At 43.8% G+C, this 19,221-nt stretch overlaps 1 pseudogene; it reads left to right on the top strand.

Annotated features, from left to right (window-relative positions):
• LOC137632060 (uncharacterized protein CG43867-like) overlaps window positions 1-19,221 on the top strand; it is a 116,417-nt pseudogene that overhangs the window by 53,151 nt on the left and 44,045 nt on the right.

Raw genomic sequence — 19,221 nt, 5'->3', positions numbered from 1 at the left:
TTTCCCCACATTCTTGATGCTGTTCTCGGACTCGTCAAAGAAAAAGGGGGGGGGGGGCATGTTCCGTTCCAGGCCTATGGTCAGGAACTGAAGGATACCTCTCCATCATTCAGGCAGGCTTAGGGGCCGTAGTCTGTCCCCTCTACAGATCCTACAGCTCCTGCCGAGTCGCTCCGTGCGTGTCGACTTCATGATTCTGGCGTGTTCTAACCAGCAGGGGACGCATTTTCACACCTTCACCTCTTGCAGTAGAGATACCGAGATGATTGAGATACTCTCAATACCACCATCGGCTCTCTCTTTCCAGGCAGAGGAATGTTCTCTCCGACTATCCGAGCAGAGCATCGTAGACAGAGAGTACCTGGGGGTCTTTGGCCTTGAGTAACCAGCAAGTCCTGGTCTGGGGGACCTGATCGCGACAGCTTGGAACCTCAAGCTTCCGCCGTTCCTCCCCCCAGTCTCAGACCCCGGGACTCTGGCAATATGCATTCTGGTGATGGTGGTACAACTTCGACGCCTGCGTCTTCCCTCCTTTTTGTCTGTGGAGAATGGGTCTCAACAAGACCAGGTTGTCTGTCAACTTTTCAATGGGAGAGCTCCATTGGGACTATGCGCAGAACGGTTTCTGGACCCTCTGCTTCCCCTGACGGAACTCCCGGGAGAGCTGCTCCCACGGCACAGACTACTCAAACAACCACACTGCAACATCTTTCACGAGCCGGGGCGTCGCTTCGGCTTCATGCCTGGAGACACTACGCCTCCTCCTCAAGAAGAGACAACCCGCTACAGTCGCGGGACGGAGGTCTCGTCACCTGCGATAGTCATCTGCAGGGGTCTTCCAGGCGAAGTGAAGAGTCTTCGGTGGTTGGTGCCGTGGGAGATATACCTCTTCCCTTGAGGCCTCTTCTCCAGCAATAACGATCTTATTGCCATTCAGCGGGAGGAAACTCCTTTCCGCTCTCGGCAATGAAGCCTGTTGCTCAGCCTTTCCCTGACCTTCAGGCTTAAAGGAATAACTTTTTCCTTCCCGCTGGATCTTTCCTCGCTCATGCGAAGCTACGAACGTCCCTGCCCTAGTCGGAGTGAGACCTCCAACTTGGAGCATGGCTCGGACATTTTAGTCCCTTAAGAAATTTTCTCAAGACCCTTTACGACAGGCCTCTGATTGTATTCCATCTTGGGTCTCCTGCTCACTCTGGCCGCGGCCAGTGGGTAAGCAATCTTCTTGGTCTCGTACGACTCCGCCCTTTCTAAGGAAGGGGGGAAGGCAACATTCAGGTTCGCTCCTGAGTTGTTGGCTAGACTCAGAATCTTGGGGTCCCGGCCCTTCGGTCCAATTCCTTCAAGATTTCGAGTCTCCATTCTGTATCTGATGTCCCAAAACCTTCTCCTTCTTGCCAATAAAGGAATCGAGGGGTTAGCTTTGGGAACAGCTGCAGTTTGTCCTCAGTTGCAGCCGATCATTTTTATGATAAAAAATTCAAGAGATTACTATTCGTTTATGTAGATTTTGGTAGTAGCCCCTCTTTAAGGTATGTTTGGTTGAAAACAATGGCTGCCTCAGTAGCAATAATTTTGCACTCTATCTTCTCGATAGCTCTGATAACCTTCTTTTCTGTATTACTGCATTCTGCCAGTAATTGAGCAGGAATGATTTTTGCTTAATTACTTGCAGAACACAGTAATAAAGATTATCTGAGCTATCGAGAAGATAGACTGCAAAACTAATGCTACTGAGGCAGCCATTGCTTTTCAACCAAACAAATTCTTTTATGTTTAATTTATGCCATTATAGGGTTTGATATGTCATTAAGGTGTAGTGTTTCGATGCAGATTAGTATATAGATGTATTTTTACTCTAAATATTTCAGACTGTGTTCTTTGGCGTCATCCATTGTTGCTGCATAGTAAAGACCCCATTACATCTCCTCTTACATCTCTCCCGTCCTCCCAGCTTCAAGCTGAGGCTATTAAACTCTTTAAGGTAACTTGATGTTGCAATGTTGACCATCTTCAACATTTTTGGGGAAAATTTATTTTCACCGTGTGTGTTGCTGACATAGTACTTTTTCAAATACAATTATGTTTGGCCAATGATAGTAAAGTACAAGTTTTTGATGATAGGTTAGGAAAATTTTTCTTTTAAAAGTGTCTAAAAACATTTGATAGAGGAAAAACATTTTAACCACCAAAACAATGATCTTCCATCATGAGAGTCTGTTGATTTGTCTCCTTTATTATACTTTTGAGTTCAATTTTGTAGATCTATTTTATGTTTAAAATAGAGGAACATGATTTGGCCAAAGATTAAAAACAGTTTCATTCTTAAAATCACTTATTTCTATAGTCACACGGCATTTATTTTGCCTCTCTCTTGAACCTGGCTTAATTGTCATCTACCCTGAAACTAAAGAATCTGCAATTTTTTCATCTCGTAATAGTCCTACCATTCTATTGAGTTTTTGAAATCATATGGCGGTACATGGTAATACTGTACTACCACATGGGTAACCGTACCCTTAGGCTTACAGTTTTCTCGCTGCACTGTTATGATAATGCATAGTCACCCTATTCAAATTGTGATTTAGTCTCAAGATAAAAAGCTTGATTTTATAATAAAGCACATGTTGTTTTCTCGTTTTACTTTGTCTTCTTATGAGTTGTTCAAGTGGTTTATTACTGGCCGATAATTATCCTCAACCTAATTGTATCTGAATAACTTGTGAAGAATGTATTTTCCTCACTACTCATATAAGGGAATACCTTTTAGTACAGTCGGTTATCATTATGAGCTATTTGTTAGTCAGTGAAAATGCCTGCACGTGCCTTAAGTTTGGATATGAAATTAATTTCTCCCATAAGAGTACGTGGCCAGTATGTCGAATGTAGACCTCAAGTCCCCAACTTTTATATATTCCAACTAAAACTATATTTTACCAGAAATGAATAACTATTAACTATGCTTTATTATATTTAATAACCCTGAATTTTAAGTGAAATTAACATCAGTATATTGTGAATTGTGAACTATATCAAGTTTTTGGATGACTTATGTATAGGATTTCTCAAAAATGACTATAGCAGTTTACATAGATCCCATATTGTTCATATTTAACTTTTCTTTTTTATTGTTGCTATGTAGTATGTTTACATGTTATGTAATGTTGACTTGGATGTATTCTGTAGAGGGCTTATTGTCACATCATTCCAACCATTCAATACGTCTGCCTTTTTATGCTGTAAAAGTGTGAAATTTTATAATTCATTTTGATTATACAGTACAGTATAAAGTAGTGAATCTTGATAGCCTGATTTCAAGATCATTATGAAGTTTTGGACACCCTAGAATTTGTCCTTTGATCTTGCTTCGCAGAGCAATAGTTGTCTTGTAATTCTCAAGGATTTTTCTCATTGATGTTATATTTTAGTTATTAACATATAAAGAATATATAACATTGTACTGTTTAGAAGAATGACTGCCTTATGATTATTGAGTAAGCTTCATCGAAATAAATTTCATTATTAAGATTCTGTTTTTATTCTCTTTCAGTCATGTCAGTTGTACACTTCTGTATTGATGGATTCATCAGGTATTGACTACCACGTGGTGTTATGTCAAAATGCTCCCCAGCAGTGCCTCACATACCCAGAACTTCAGTCTGAACTCTTCTGTGGATTGATTAAACAAACGTCAAAGCATCTTCAAGCGAAGCCAGGGGTTCAGGTAACGAAGACTCTGAACAAAATCAAGCACTCTCGAGTAAGTGTGTATGCTTTGTGTTGCAACTGTTTGATGGGTCAGCAAAACAATGCATAGAGTATTCACAGTTTTTCTTATTGTTAAAGAGTAATAGTATAGTGCAGATTTTATCGTGTGTGCAATTTCAAGTTTCAGGTATTTGTTTGTGTTGTTTAGTACAAAGCGGTAAATTTTTTTACACTAGACATATCTGGATAAAGTACAGTATACTGAACTATATTAGGAATAAGACAGATCTCTGCTACAGTTTAATCAAAAGCCTTTTAGACATCATCATCTCCTCTTATGCCTATTGACGCAAAGGGCCCCGGTTAGATTTCGCCAACCGTCTCTATTTTGAGCTTTTAATTCAATACTTCACCATTCATCATCTACTTCGCGCTTCATAGTCCTCAGCCATACTTCTAGACATACCTCTCTCGAAATTACAGTCTGGAAGAAATGTTTAAGGATAAGAATGGAGTCTTGATTTACTACCTTTGGTTCTGGATTTAGCGCAAAAGGTAGCCGAAGTTCAAAGTAAAATGTTGATCAATGGCTATTCTGGTCAAATAGATTGCTTCAGATTCCATACTTTTATTGATTAAACCTTCAATTTTTGGTCATCTGCTGGAATGAATTGCTATCTTCATCATTTTTATTCTTTAAAAGCTTAGATCCATTTTCATCTCGCCATAATGACATAAACTAGCGTAAAAGGTTTCCGTGAAATGGAAAATCGTATGTCAAAAAAGCAAATGGAGCCTTGAAGGAAAAAGGGTATAATCAACACACACTGAATAGTAGGAAATATATTTCATCATACATAATAATTACATAATAATCTACACTAATTATAACTGGATTGGACTTTTCTAGAGCAATTAGACCTAAGACTGGGGGTAGGAGATTATAGTGATAAATCTTTGTTATAGTCAAAAGTCAGAACATTGATGTCATGGTTACTATTTGGAACAGGGTAACTAGATATAGCATGTGAGATAATCCTGCAGCCACAAGTATAGACACATAATCTATTCAGAAAAGTAAGATAAAATTGAATGGTGGGACTGTTGGATGCCCCCATCCTTTGTATATAAGAAATTTCAAAACAAAATGAAATAAGATGCCTTAGAGTATCATCGCTTGGGCTGAAATAGTAAAGTTGAAATAACGAAGGAAGAATTTACGATATGCCAGTGAAGCAGATATCTTAAATTCCTATAAGTTTTTCCCCAGAAACTGATATGATGATTTATTTTGATAACTTCCTCCTTCAGGTATTGTCAAAGTACAGTACATTTTTGTTGTGTATAATGTTCACCTCCATGATACAGATCTCTGGTTGCCTATGAATTAACGTAACCTCTTACTAAAGGGCAGGTAATCAGCGTTAACCGAATATCTTTCTTGTGTTTAAGGTTCTATTAATTTTACTTCCGAGTTGAATAATTAAAAGTACATTTGCATTGAACTATTAAAAGTACTTCTGCATTTATGTAATATATATATCACATTGTGTGCATCCACAATAAATACATACAAGCATGCTCCTTCACATACATAATGAAGCACCATGGAGGCACAATCCCTATTCCCTTTTATAGAAATATTTGACATAAGAAAATATATTGTTTGTTGCCAGGTATGAATGTATCTGAAATTTTCAAAATAATATACAAATCATAATTTTACGTTTCATATTTCTTACCACACGCCGTCTCTGGTTCTTTGTTCATTTATGTGGTGTGAAGAGCATCGGTGACCTTGGATTTTTGGCTCCATTTTCTGGAAATGCATCTAGCAGTTGATCACTCAAATCGGGGAATCCTATTTAACAGGTATTTTATCCTATTTTATAGGTAGTAGGTTGGACAGGGCACCAGCTGCCCATTGAGATACTACTGCTAGAGAGTTATGGGGTCCTTTGACTGGCCAGACAGTACTACATTGGATCTTTCTCTCTGGTTACGGTTCTTTCCCTTTGCCTACACAGACACCGAATAGTCTGGCCTATTCTTTACAGATTCTCTTATGTCCTCATACACCTAACAACACTCGAGATTACCAAACAATTCTTCTTCACCCAAGGGGTTAACTACTACCCTGTAATTGTTCAGTGGCTACTTTCCTCTTGGTAAGGGTAGAAGAGACTCTTTAGCTATGGTAAGCAGCTCTTCTAGGAGAAGGACACTCCAAAATCAAACCATTGTTCTCTAGTTTTGGGTAGTGCCATAGCCTCTGTCTTCCACTATCTTGAGTTAGAGTTCTCTTGCTTGAGGGTGCACTTGGGCACACTGTTCTATCTAGTTTCTCTTCCTCATGTTTTGTTAAAGTTTTTATAGTTTATCTAGGAAATATTTATTTCAATGATTTTACTGTTTTCTTAAAATATTTTATTTTTCCTTGTTTCCTTTCCTCACTGGGCTATTCTCCCTGTTGGGGCTCCTGGGCTTATAGCATCCTGCTTTTCCAACTAGGGTTGTAGCTTAGCATTTAATAATAATAATAATAACAGACAGCTTCACCATCAGCTCTCTGCTCATTTAAATTTAGATGGGTTTTTTATCCAACTTCATCCAGAGGAAAGGTCCCCTTTTGTTCCTTTGTCTGATGTCGGCTACCCCCAAATTGGGCATAAATGCCTTTGTAAATAGAGAACTTTATTCTTAACCACATTTTTCGAAGAGATGATACGGTTTGTACAGTATACTAAAATAGTATTAATATTGTTAGAACCAACAAATACTGCACGGTTAACTGCACACACACACGTAAAATCAATACAGTCAATGACTTATTATAAAGGCTTTTGCCAGAATTACCTTGCTTACCCATCAAACTATTCCTTCTCATTTTGATGTTCGAGATAAAAATTAATGTCAGTTAAAAAAAATGGTAATTTATTTGATTTTGAAGTACTGTGCTGGACTTCAGCAAAAAGTTGGCAAAATGAGATGGTAATTGCTTTTTTTAGTTTTTAAGTTACCCTTAATTTAAGTTAATTTTATTAAGTTGGGGCTGTACTGCTTTAGCAAAAGAATGTGAAGATTTCCATTACCCTCTTACACATTACTGCTTGACGTACTTTATATTTATATAAGATATGTAATGCAATAGTCATGCCATCAGTATTAAGATATAACCTTTTACATATTTCTTAATGAAGATAGTCACTACATTTTTTTTTTCAAAATGTTCAGCTCCTCCACATTTATATTATTTTTTTTTTAGCTTGATGCATTATTAATGTGAATTTTTTTTACACAGTTCTAGTTTAGCATGGTATAGCTTAGTCACATGCCTGATTGTATTTGAGCAGTTTCTAAACTTATGTGTTTATCATGCAGCATTTCGTTTTGCTGATTCTATTTTTCATTTGATTTGGTTTTCACCTTTTATGCACTGTTTTCATGAGCCATTGTAATCGTAAACCCCCTCCTGGCTGAGACATAGAAGTGGTCATTCCTTTGTGCATCTAACCTTGCAAGTGATATGATAAAACCATAACCATAAAGAATTTCTTTCACAGCAGCGTCTATGGGAGAACTTTGGTACTACAGTAATTAAAGGTATGGCTATTTAACAGAACACATGCGTGAAGGATTTTACATATTTACTCGTACAAATATTTGTAACATCAGTAGCAGCTATATACTGTTCTGTAATATATTCTGTTTTTGTTCCGACACAGAGACTTACCTCGAAACACTTTCTTGGGAGGTTACTGGTAACTCCTCTCAGACAACCAGAGTTTTGTGTAGTTTACCCTACCTCCATGTTCTATAGTGTCCTGATTAGCGGGAGAGAACGTGACCTGGGGGCAATGCCCGATGAAGGTCGCGTGGCTTTGAGATCGACCCGGCAGTAAGTTTTCTGGTCGCGTCGTGTGTACACGTCGCTCCTCGTACTCTGTGCGACCCCCTTTGTGTTTGATTCCACGTGCTTCCCACATGGTCTGGATTCCTTAGCGTGTGTTTAGTGCCTTACCTACGTTCTTTTGAATTCGCTCCCTTGTGCTTTCCTAGTGTTTTAGTGCTTTCCCTTTTGGTTTTCTTGTGTCTACGGCCCTTTGTGTTGTGCTATGGAGCACGCTCGCCGTTGTCCTGGGCCTAGAGCCGGTAAATCGTGCGGGGCTTTTCTGTCCAAGCGCGATGTAAACCCACATACGCTGTGTACCTCGTGTAGGGGTAAAGCATGTTCGCCGTCGGACAAGTGTTCCGAATGTGCCGATTGGACCGAGGTCCAGTGGGTAAAATTCGGCACCAAAAAGAAGAAGACGTCGAAGAGGTCCCCTAGGAAGACTAGCGTATCTTCCCCTGCAACTTCAGCAGGAGAAGGGTCAGGTAGGGTACATCCTTCATCCCCTACCCAGAGTAGGGGACGAGGTAAGTCCAGGGAGAACAAGCAGATGGCTCCGCTTTCCCAAGAGAGGGAATTTGTTGGCGATTCTTCGTTTGCTAAGGCAATTCAGGCGCCCGTAAGTGAGTGTAGTGGGGGTCCGAGGGACGTGGCTCTCTCACATAGGGGCCGCGTCTCGTCGGGGGACCCCATGTGGTCTAATAGTGTCCCATTTTCTTCGTCAGATTCCTGGGTGGAAGTTTCAGGGGCATCAGCGACGGAGGGCGCCGTCGGCAGAGGAGAGTCCCCGCAAGAGGATCCATTGGCTTGGGACATACCGAGGACTCCGATGAGGTCCCCACTGGACATGGAGGAAGGCCTAAGCGAGTCCTTCCCCTGCTTGGCGGGCCCGTCGGGGTGGTTGCCGCCGAAGACTTCGCTACAGGAGAGTCTCCCTATTCCATCTACGTCAGGGGTACGGCGTAGCCCCAAGAAAACACAGTCACGTGCTAGGTCTCGATATGGGGGTAAGTCTTACTCGTCGGGACGTGACTCTTCGGCTTCTTCAAGCAGTGAACGGCGGAGACGCCAGAGGAGGAAACGAGATCGATCTGTGCGGAGGAACTCCCCTTCGCGGTCTCCCACAGGATCTCGGGACAGGATGAGTCCCCGTTCCCCTCCAACCAAAAGCAGGAGACCAGTCTCCCCGCAAGGGACGTGGGTTTTCGTCCCAAGCAACAACTTGAAAGACTTTTCCAGGTCTATTAGATCGACACCTGAGCGGGCAGGAGACAGTCCTCCTAGAAGGGCCTCCACGTGCCGCGCCAGGGAGTACCAGATGAGCGGAGGGCCGCGTCTTGCAGGCCTAAGACCCGTCCTGGAGACACTCATTCCGCCCAGCGGAGGGAGCCGTCGTCTAGGATGGGCAGCCTCGACATGTCTCCCCATCGAGAATCTAGACGGGGACGGACACCTCCGTCGAACTATCTCACGGAGGAGCCCGTTTCGCCGAAAAAGGCCTCGAAGAGGAGAGAGACGGCGGACGTCGAAGGTAAAGGGAACCGAGGGCCCCGTCATCACGGCGGCGACCGTGCTCACGCATCGCCCCATCGGTCGGAAGAAGGGGAGGGCATGTCGTCGGTGACGGAGGACTCCGCGTACAGGAGAGTCCTTGCCTTAATTAGGGGTTATAACAACCTAATAGAATCCGCCCCTCAGGAGGAAGAACCCTGGACTTCAGGCCTGAACAGGTTCATAGCCATCCCCGCCCAGAAAAAGTCCTCTCTCTCCCTTCCCGAGGCCAGGAACGTGGGGATTGGAAGGACTCACATCGATAGAGTCATAGCCCGCAATAGCGACTCCTGCAGGGGCCACAGCTCAGCAAAGCTCTTACAGGGTTTGAAGTCGCAAACAAAGTACTACACTTTGGAAAATAGGCCGACCGGTGCTTGCAAGACCGAGGAAACCCTAGACATCCTGTGCCAGGGCATCTCCGACGAGAGGGCATCGTCAGCATCCACCTTCTTCTCCCCGTCCGAGTCGGCAATGATGGAGGAGATGTCTAAGGACTTGGTTAATGTGGCCTCCTGGCTGGATTGGTGGGCCACCACCCTAGTTGGCACCCAGATCCCTACAGACTCCATGGAGCCTGCGAAACGGGAGGCTCTGAATGAGTTGCTGGGGTCAGGTAGCCGCGCCCTTAAATTCCTGACCTTTCAGTCTTTAGCTCTCTCCGCAAACTGGATTCTCCGGAGAAGAGACGCCCTAGTCAAGAACCTTCCCATTAAGATTCCCGACAGGGAAGCGAAAGCCTTGAAGAACTGCTCCGTCTGGGGGGAGCAGCTTATTCCTACGAAGAAGGCGGAAGATGTCGTGGAGAAGTTGGCCAAAAAGAGGGAGCTACCTACCCTGAAGCCACAGACTGCGCGACGCCCCGTCTTCAGGAGGCCAGTGACGGAAGCACCCATGGCCGCGCGTTCCACACCAACTCAAGAAAGGCGGGAACCCTCGTCAGGACAGTGGCCTTCCTCTGCGGTTCCCCCCCGAAGAGGATCCTCCTCTACCCCTCCGACGTATAGGTCTTCATTCTACTCCTCCAGAAGAGGACGGGCAGGCCGTTCCTCCCGTAGGAGATAAGATGGGAGGCCCCCCTCCCCTGCCCAAGCCTCAGGTAGGGGGATGCCTCAGACTCACATGGCAAGCATGGAAGCTCCACGGAGCAGATCCGTGGACAGTAACAGTACTAAAAGAGGGCTACAGGATTCCCTTCGTGGAAGAGCCACCCCCTCTGGTTCCAGCAACACAGGTGGACTGGTTGGTGCCCAAGGACCTGGCGAAGAGAGCAGCGCTGGACGAGGAGGTCACGACGATGCTGCAGAAGGGAGCCTTAGAAGCAGTGAAATTCCCGGGTCCGGGGTTCTACAGCCGCCTGTTCCTAGTGGAAAAAGCGACAGGAGGGTGGAGACCTGTAATAGACCTGTCAGCCCTCAACAAATTTCTCAGGAAAGTAACCTTCAAAATGGACACTCCAAGAACGGTCATGGCATCCTTGAGGGAGGGCAACTTTATGATTTCTATAGACCTCAAGGACGCCTACTTCCAAGTGCCTATTTATCCATCGAGCAGGAAGTTTCTCCGGGTGAAGTGGGGTGCCCAGGTGTTACAATTCAAGGCCCTGTGCTTCGGTCTTTCAACAGCCCCCCAGGTATTCACGAGGGTCTTTACGACGGTCTCCGTATGGGCCCACGAACGGGGCATTCGATTCATCAGATACCTGGACGACTGGCTACTCCTTTCATCCTCAAAGGAAGACTTGAAACAGCAGGGCGAAGATCTTCTACAATTGTGCAAAACCCTGGGCATCGTGGTCAACTTGGAGAAATCGCAGCTAACCCCATCCAACAGGATGACGTACCTGGGAATAGTCCTGGATTCATTACAGGTCAAGGCATTCCCATCCACGGACAGGCTGGACAACCTGGATCGAGTGCTCCTGCCCTTCCTTCTTGGTCGTCCCAGAAGAGCGAAGGATTGGCAGAGGTTGATAGGACACCTGGTGTCCTTAGAGAAGCTGGTACCTCACGGGAGACAGAACCTAAGGGTGGTTCAATGGAACTTAAAAGAACATTGGAACCAGAAAAGTTCCCCGGACATTGTGGTGCCACTCCTTCAGGAGACCAGGAAAGCCTTGGAGTGGTGGCAGGATCGGTCACACACCCTAAGAGGGAGGCCACTATCCTCCCAACCTCTGGAGGTCCTTCTCTTCACGGACGCATCGAAGGAAGGGTGGGGAGCCCATCTCCGGGAAAAGACAGCAAAGGGGACGTGGTCAGAAAGGGAGAAGTCCCTACACATAAATGTCCTGGAAATGAGAGCGGTCCAAGAAGCCTGCAACCACTTCGAGGAGGACATGAGAGGGCAATCGGTGGCCCTAATGTCAGACAATGCAACGGTGGTGGCTTACGTGAAGAAGGAGGGGGGACTGAGATCAAAGGAGTTGTGCGAACTAGCCCTTCAAATCCTAAAATGGGCGGAACAGAAGCACATCATCCTGACGGCAAGGTTCATTCCGGGGAAGAACAACGTCCTAGTAGACGGCCTCAGCAGGGCGGGGCAAGTGGTAGCGACAGAATGGTCCCTACACCCACAAGTGGCAAGCTACATTATCCAGATGTGGGGATCCCCGGTAATGGACCTGTTTGCAACAAGGTTGAACGCTCAACTCCCCATATTCTGTTCTCCTGTCCCAGATCCGAAGGCGGCAATGGAAGACGCCTTTCAGCACAAGTGGGACGGTCTAGACGTGTACGCTTTCCCCCCCTTCTCTCTGATAAGACAAGTACTCAACAGAGTAAGGGCAGCAACCAACCTAAGGATGACTTTGGTAGCGCCTTGGTGGCCGGAGAAAGAATGGTTCGCGGACCTAAAGAACCTCACCATTCTACCTCCTTGGCCTCTGCCCGACAGGTCAGACCTATTAAAACAACCACACTTTCACAGAAACCCACAAGCCCTTCGTCTTCACGCCTGGAGGTTATCCAGCGACTCCTAAAGAATCAAGGGTACTCCGGCAAGACAGCCAGGAGGATGTCGCTGTACCTGAGGAAATCATCCACAGCCGTCTACCAGTCTAAGTGGGCGGTATTCGTGAAGTGGTGCAGGGACAAGAAGATAGAGCCCTTAGAAGCGTCAGTGCCCGTTATAGCAGACTTCATGGTACATCTCAGGGATAAGTTAGCCATGTCAGTCCCAGCGATTAAGGGAGTTCGGGCGGCCCTGGGTCAAGTCTTTCTTCTCAAGGGCATAGATCTAGGCTCCTCCAGGCATATCTCCATGCTTATCAGGGCTTTCGAACAATCATGCCCCCCTTCCGCCCCTAGAATCCCGAGTTGGGACTTGGCGCGAGTCCTAGATATGCTACGGAAACCACCATTCGAGCCATTAAAGGACATTGATGACAAGAATCTCACGTTCAAGGCGGTCTTCTTGCTAGCATTAGCCTCAGCTAAGAGGGTTGGCGAGCTACACGGACTGTCATTTGAGGTGGAGCACTCTAGGGGATGGAAGCAGGTAATCTTTAAGTTTGTCCCATCCTTCGTCGCCAAGACTCAGAACCCCTCGGTGTGGGATCCAAGGTTTGAGAGCTTTTCTATTCCGGCAATCCCGAATAAAGGAAACCCGGAGGACCTAAAATTGTGCCCGGTCAGGGTTATTAGGAAATACCTTAAGAGAACGGCAAACCTCCGCCCGTCTATTAAGAATCTCTTCGTCTCATGGGGTAAAACGAAGAAAAACATATCCAAGAATACAGTTTCGTTCTGGCTCAGGCAAGTGATCATGCAAGCCTACTTAAAGGAAGGACTTCCAACACCGGGGAAACCCAGGGCTCACGATGTTAGGGGCATTAGCACCTCCCTAGCATTCGAGAAGAACATGTCGGTAGCTCAGGTTCTTCAAGCGGGAACTTGGTCCAACCAGTCGACCTTCACTGCACATTATCTCAAGGACTGTACGAGAAGGTCCCTAGATGGGTTTTCCATCGGGCCGGTCATCTCAGCCCTTCATTCGGTTTGACGGCTCAAGCCCCAGGCTCAATCGCGAAACATAAAGAATCTAGACACAAGAATCTGAGTTCTATTTTTTCCCTTTTTCTCACTTTTCTCCTACTATCAGTCGTCATCAAGAATATCGCTCATTACACAAGTCTCAAATTCGCCAATATCAAGCACAACGAAGACATTGCAGAAGGGTAAGTGTTATATCACACTTAATGAGTCTCTTGTGTAGTTTATCCTACTGTCCATTGGGGTCAGGGGCTAAGGGCACTCCCTCCTCCTAAGGTGTAAGTCTCCTAAGAAAGTGTTTCGAGGTAAGTCTCTGTGTCGGAACAAATCACAAATTTTAAGTAATTTGTATTTTTCCTAACATACTTACCGAGAAACACTTTCGAGTTATGGCCCCCCCAATCGTCCCCGCAGTGCCTCACTGACCTCGAGTATTGTTCCTTACATAAAACTTACTGCCGGGTCGATCTCAAAGCCACGCGACCTTCATTAGGCATTGCCCCCAGGTCACGTTCTCTCCCGCTAATCAGGACACTATAGAACATGGAGGTAGGGTAAACTACACAAAACTCTGGTCGTCTGAGAGGAGTTACCAGTAACCTCCCAAGAAAGTGTTTCTCGGTAAGTATGTTAGGAAATAAGACAAATTACTTAAAATTTGTGATATTTTTTTGTTTTTCTATGTAAATATTTGCTCTGGACCTGTGAATTAAACCAATCAAAGATCAACTTGTGGTTGTAGAGGTATTGGGAATTTGGGAAAATGTACAACTGTGAAGTGACCTAAAAAATTACTTACTAGGCTGAGCATTCATGGTCTTTCTGATCGAATATAAAGTATGGTAAAGTTCAGTACCATCACTTTTCTGGGAACCCTTTGAGCAGCTTTCATTTTGCTGTATTCCATATCTATGGAGAAGTGAAGGAAGCAGATCCTTTTTGTTTTAACGTAATCCCCTTGGTATTTTACTGGAGTTACAAGGAGCTGCCCCAGTTTGAGGTGAGTCGGCAGCCTTTTTCAGTACGAGAATTATACTTCTTCCATGAAATGAAAATGTCTTTGTGTGTGGGAATTACATGCATATATCTAAAACCCATAAAACTCCTCACAGTCATCACTGTATGTTTTGAAAAGCTATTTGAACATATCACGAGATTCATCACGTATGCCATCATCGTAAGGATTCCAGTCCGGTTCCGGTGAGTCGACTTCGGCTTCGTCGTCGCTTTCGTACTATGGCATTTGAGATCCTGCATTTTTTAAATGATTTTATACACAGATGGTTTTATGATTAAGCCGTCGTCCTGTACTACCGATATGAGATAAATTCATAAAAATTTCCTCTAATTTTGTATCTCGTCTTTAATAAAGGTCGCCTTATATGCGGAAATATACGGTAGTAACTGTATATAATTTTCTTTCATGCTAGGTGCTAGAAAAACTTTATATATCTCCACAAATAAACCTCATAGGAGGTGACGGATGTATACTTTCTGTTGGCAGGAGAGTGTCTGTCTCACTGTGAATTTACTAATGGTTCTTTGCATCACTCCTTTGGTGCCAGGTGCTGTTTGCCATTGACTTGTCAGACATTCCCATCCATTTCTTTCCACTTGGCTTTCTAACCTCTTTGATTTTACCTTGCTCTGCCTTTTAATTTTAAGAAAAAATGGTGTGGGCAAGTGGTATGAGAGTAAAAATTATGAATGTAAATTAGTGGTTATGTAAAAGTGATTTATAAGGGTATTAATATATTGGTGAATATCATTCATTTTACTCTTATTTTTTTTCCAAGTACATGTAGAGTACTGCTAGTGGTGTTGGATAAAGGTGTTTTACAAAGGATAGAAGTCACCTCCTCAGCAAATACAATACAACGCTTTCTTTCTCGTCTGTTCTTATTACACAGTTTATGCTAAATACAGTGGATGGAAACTGCAGACATGTGATTTCAGTCTTCTTCTTCTTCTTCTTTGTCTACATCTTTTCCCACTTCTATGTGGGGTCGATGTTTCTGGTCGGCTTTATCCATCTACCTCTGTCCCACACCTCATCACCGGTTAATCCCTTTGATCGAAGGTCATCCTTGATACAGTCCACCCACCTTCGCTTTGGTCTCCCTCTCCTTCTCGTTCCCTGTACCTGCATTTCCATCACTCTCCTCCCAATATACTGTTCATCTCTTCTCATGACATGACCATACCACCTCAATCTACTTTCTTGGATCTTATCTGATAGTTTTTTAACTCCTGCGGTACCCCTTATGACCTCATTCCGTATCTTATCTCTTCTTGTCCCCTCACACATCCATCTCAACATTCTCATCTCTGCCTCATCCATCTTCTTTATTCTGTCTTCTTTATTCTTGGTTTCAGTAGATTTTCTATTTTCAGAAGGGATCCTTTTATCATTTGAATTTCTTTGCTAGAGTATTACTGTATTTTATTTTTTTTTGTTTATTAGAGGCTACAAAAATTGAGGGGCTGGTCATCTATAGTACTGGTACACTACACCATTGGTTGTCCAGCACCTTTTGTTCCAGAGCCCTGCCAGATTAATGATTTTTCCAAACCATGAGAGGGCATTTAAACACTTGACTTGTTTGACTATTTATGGCATTATACCTCTAACTCTCTAATTATCTATGTCCTGTCTCCCGTAAGAGTAGTGGACTGTTAGAAACTTACATTATACAGTACACTCAGACCTTACCATTTACGTGATTGATATTTGTGAATTTGATTTTTCCCAGGAAAGTCCTAGAATTCAATAGAGCAATATTTATGTGCTTTTATTCACAATTATATAATACCTAATATCGGACAGGCCTTGAAATAGAAGACATTAAAGCATTACACAAGGGGTTGAAGATTCACTTAGATTGTATATCAGTATCAGTATCAGCTCAACCTCTCTTGTTATATAAAAGAGTATGTTGTGCTATAATTGGCTTTTTATAACTCTTAACTTTTATGTCGTTTCAGTCAAGATAAATTGACACATAATTGTAAATGCATATTACTACAAAGACAAAAATACAGGAGAGCATACTTTACTCATATAACGGAGAAGTGTGAATTGAGACTGAGTTTTCAAGTAGGAGGGTAATACCGTGATGGCATTGTGTTTTTAATATTAGGTGTTATAAAAATGCAAATGCTTTTCTGTCTATAGTATTATGTAACATTCAGTAAAACAGTATTAAGGGATTTTGACGAAGGAAAAATCTATTTCTGGGGAGAGTCCTGTGACGCCCGGTGAAAGTCCTTCTTTTCTAATATAAATCTTCCAAATATACTAGAGAAAGATAAAAGCATGGAATGCAGAGGTTACAACCCTCGCGCGAGCACCTTGTTGATGTCGTATATCTAACAAGGGCGTGTGTAAACCACTATTCACAGGCTGTCTTCCATTTAGATAATCCCTTCATCAAAGGGGAGGGCCGTGACAGGCCTTAGAGAATACAGTTGGGCTACCCTACCGACACCTACTACTCGCGCTCTCCAGGTCATCCTTCTGCAAGAACATATGGCTTGGGAAGGAAAGGGTGGGTCCGTACAAAAATAACCGGGAAGGGTTTCACCGGGCGTCACAGGTCTCTCCCCAGAAATAGATTTTTCCTTCGTCAAAATCCCTTTTCTGGGTCGATCTGTGACGGCCGGTGAAAATGTACCAGAGAATGCCTTCCAAGCCCAACAAAGTAATAACATAATGCGGAGAATACAATCACCATGTTCGACAATAATATAATATAATAATGTAAGAAACGTCCAATTACCAACTAGCCAAATGACATAGGGAGCGTAAGGCTACATAACTAAGACGACAAGGAATTAACTGAGTGTCAAATCGCAAAAGGCATCAAAACTTACATGTCTAAGCATATCTAAACCTTAAAGGAACGGTAACTACAATAACAGTTAAACCATAGGAATTAAACATGGCAAATATCAGGGCTAACGAACTACCCAGGAGAGCGACGACGTGGTGTGAGTGGCGGGTAGGAGGGAGAAAAGAAGAGATGGAAGAAAGGAAGAAGCAGAGATTAATGGAGAGGGAATAGGCTCCCCACTGCCATCGTCGAGAATTAAGGGCCTGTAAAATCTTTAGATAGTGGCGTAAGTCAACCATAGGGGATTTCCAACCCGTATATTTTTGTTTAAAAAAGGGATTTTGATGAAGGAAAAATCTATTTCTGGGGAGAGACCTGTGGCGCCCGGTGAAAAGAGTCCTTCTTAAATATCTTTTTGATAAAACCTTCCAATTATACCAGAGAAAGATAAAAGCATGGAATGCTGAGGTTACAACCCTCGCGCGAGCACCTTTTGGGTGTCGTGTATAAAGCAAAGGCGCGTGAAATCCACTATTCACAGGTTGTCTTCCATTTAGTTAATTCCTTCGTCAAAGGGATGGGCCGATACAAAGGCCCTAGCCAACCCCCAGCGCCACACCACCCACGCCACGACGCGAGCACCATCTGAACAACATCCTTCTGTATTGGCCATGATGGCTTGGAAAGGAAAGGGTGGGATCGTGTAAAATAAAGGGGAAGGGTTTCACCGGGCGCCACAGGTCTCTCCCCAGAAATAGATTTTTCCTTCGTCAAAATCCCTTTTCTGGGTCGACCTGTGGCGCCCGGTGAAAATGTACCAGAGAATGCCTTCCAAGCCCAACAATAACTACTAATTTAATAAGGGGAGAGAAACAACACCATGTAAAGAAAACCATATATAATTAAGGTAAGTAGGCATAAAACATAAACTAGCCACAGGGCATAGTGAGAGTAAGGTTAAACAAACATGATAACAGGGAAGCCTCCGAGTATCAGAGGAAAACATGCAACAAAACTGACATGGCTAAGAATATCCCAACCTTATAACAACGGTAAACAATAATAGTTACAATCATATTAACCTAATATGTAATAAACTTAGGGCTAACGAACCACCAAGGAAGCGGCGTCGTGGTGCGAGTGGCGGGTAGGAGGGAGAAGAGAAGAGATGGATGAAAGGAAGAACAAAGATCAATGGGGAGAGATAAGGCTCCCAGCTGCAACCGTTGGGTATTTAAGAGCCTGTAAGTTCTTTAGATAGTGGCGTTTGAAGACCATAGGAGATTTCCAACCCGTTTACTTTTTAAGGTCATCAAAGTCCATATTCTGGAAATAGTTGATGGAGGTAGCTACCGACCGGATATCATGAGCATGGGGAAATGATCCCGGATTGGCTTGTTTAATGAAGTATAGGATCTGTTGCCTAATGCCACGTATGGAAATGGTACCTCCTTGTTCTCTGATAAACAAGGGGCCAGACGATCGGGTAGCAGTCCTGGCTAAAAAGGCCCTGAGAGTGGTGACCGGACATAGAGAAGTATCTTGGAGAAGAGGAATAATCTTCCAAGGGGACCACCTATTTTGGGGGTCCTCGTTCTTAGCTAGGAACGCCCTGTCTGGTGAAAGAAGTACCTCACCTGAAGGGAGGAAATCCATGTTCTCTGAGTTTCGTGAGAGAGCTGCTAGTTCTGAGATTCTGGAACCAGAGGCCAAAGCTGTTAGAAATAAAGTCTTCCTAAGAAGAGTGATATAAGAGCAGGATTCGTTGTCCGTGTCGGAGGCCAGTTTGAGGACATCATTTAGAGACCAAAAGACCTTTTGAGGACGAACCGAAGGTCGAAGCCTAGCACATGCTTTTGGAATAGATGGGAAATAAGACTCCGCCAGGTTAATGTTAAACCCAACCAGGAAGACTTTCCTCAGAGCTGACTTAATGGTGGTTATAGTGCTAGCTGCTAGGCCTTTGTCAAATATGGACCTAAAGAAGGAGATGGCTAAATTAGGAGTCATAACCGAATGGTCTGAAGTCCTTAAGAAATCCGCTAGTTTCTTAACCGCCGAATCATATTGGCGAATCGTAGAGTCCCTTTTGTCTGATTCTATAAAGAGGACATTATCTGGGTCGATGTTTGCGTCTCTACGCGCCGCAAACTTCATGAAATCCACAAAGTTAGGGTTTTGGCTATCCTTGAGGAATCTGACACAGTCCGAGTTTGGACCACTTGGGTCAGTTTGGGGAATGGGA

The sequence above is a fragment of the Palaemon carinicauda genome, chromosome 3 (genome assembly GCF_036898095.1).
Source record: "Palaemon carinicauda isolate YSFRI2023 chromosome 3, ASM3689809v2, whole genome shotgun sequence".
NCBI lineage: Eukaryota > Metazoa > Arthropoda > Malacostraca > Decapoda > Palaemonidae > Palaemon > Palaemon carinicauda.
The sequence above is the reverse complement of the archived record's forward strand: the minus strand, read 5'-3'. Positions and strand labels throughout refer to the sequence as shown.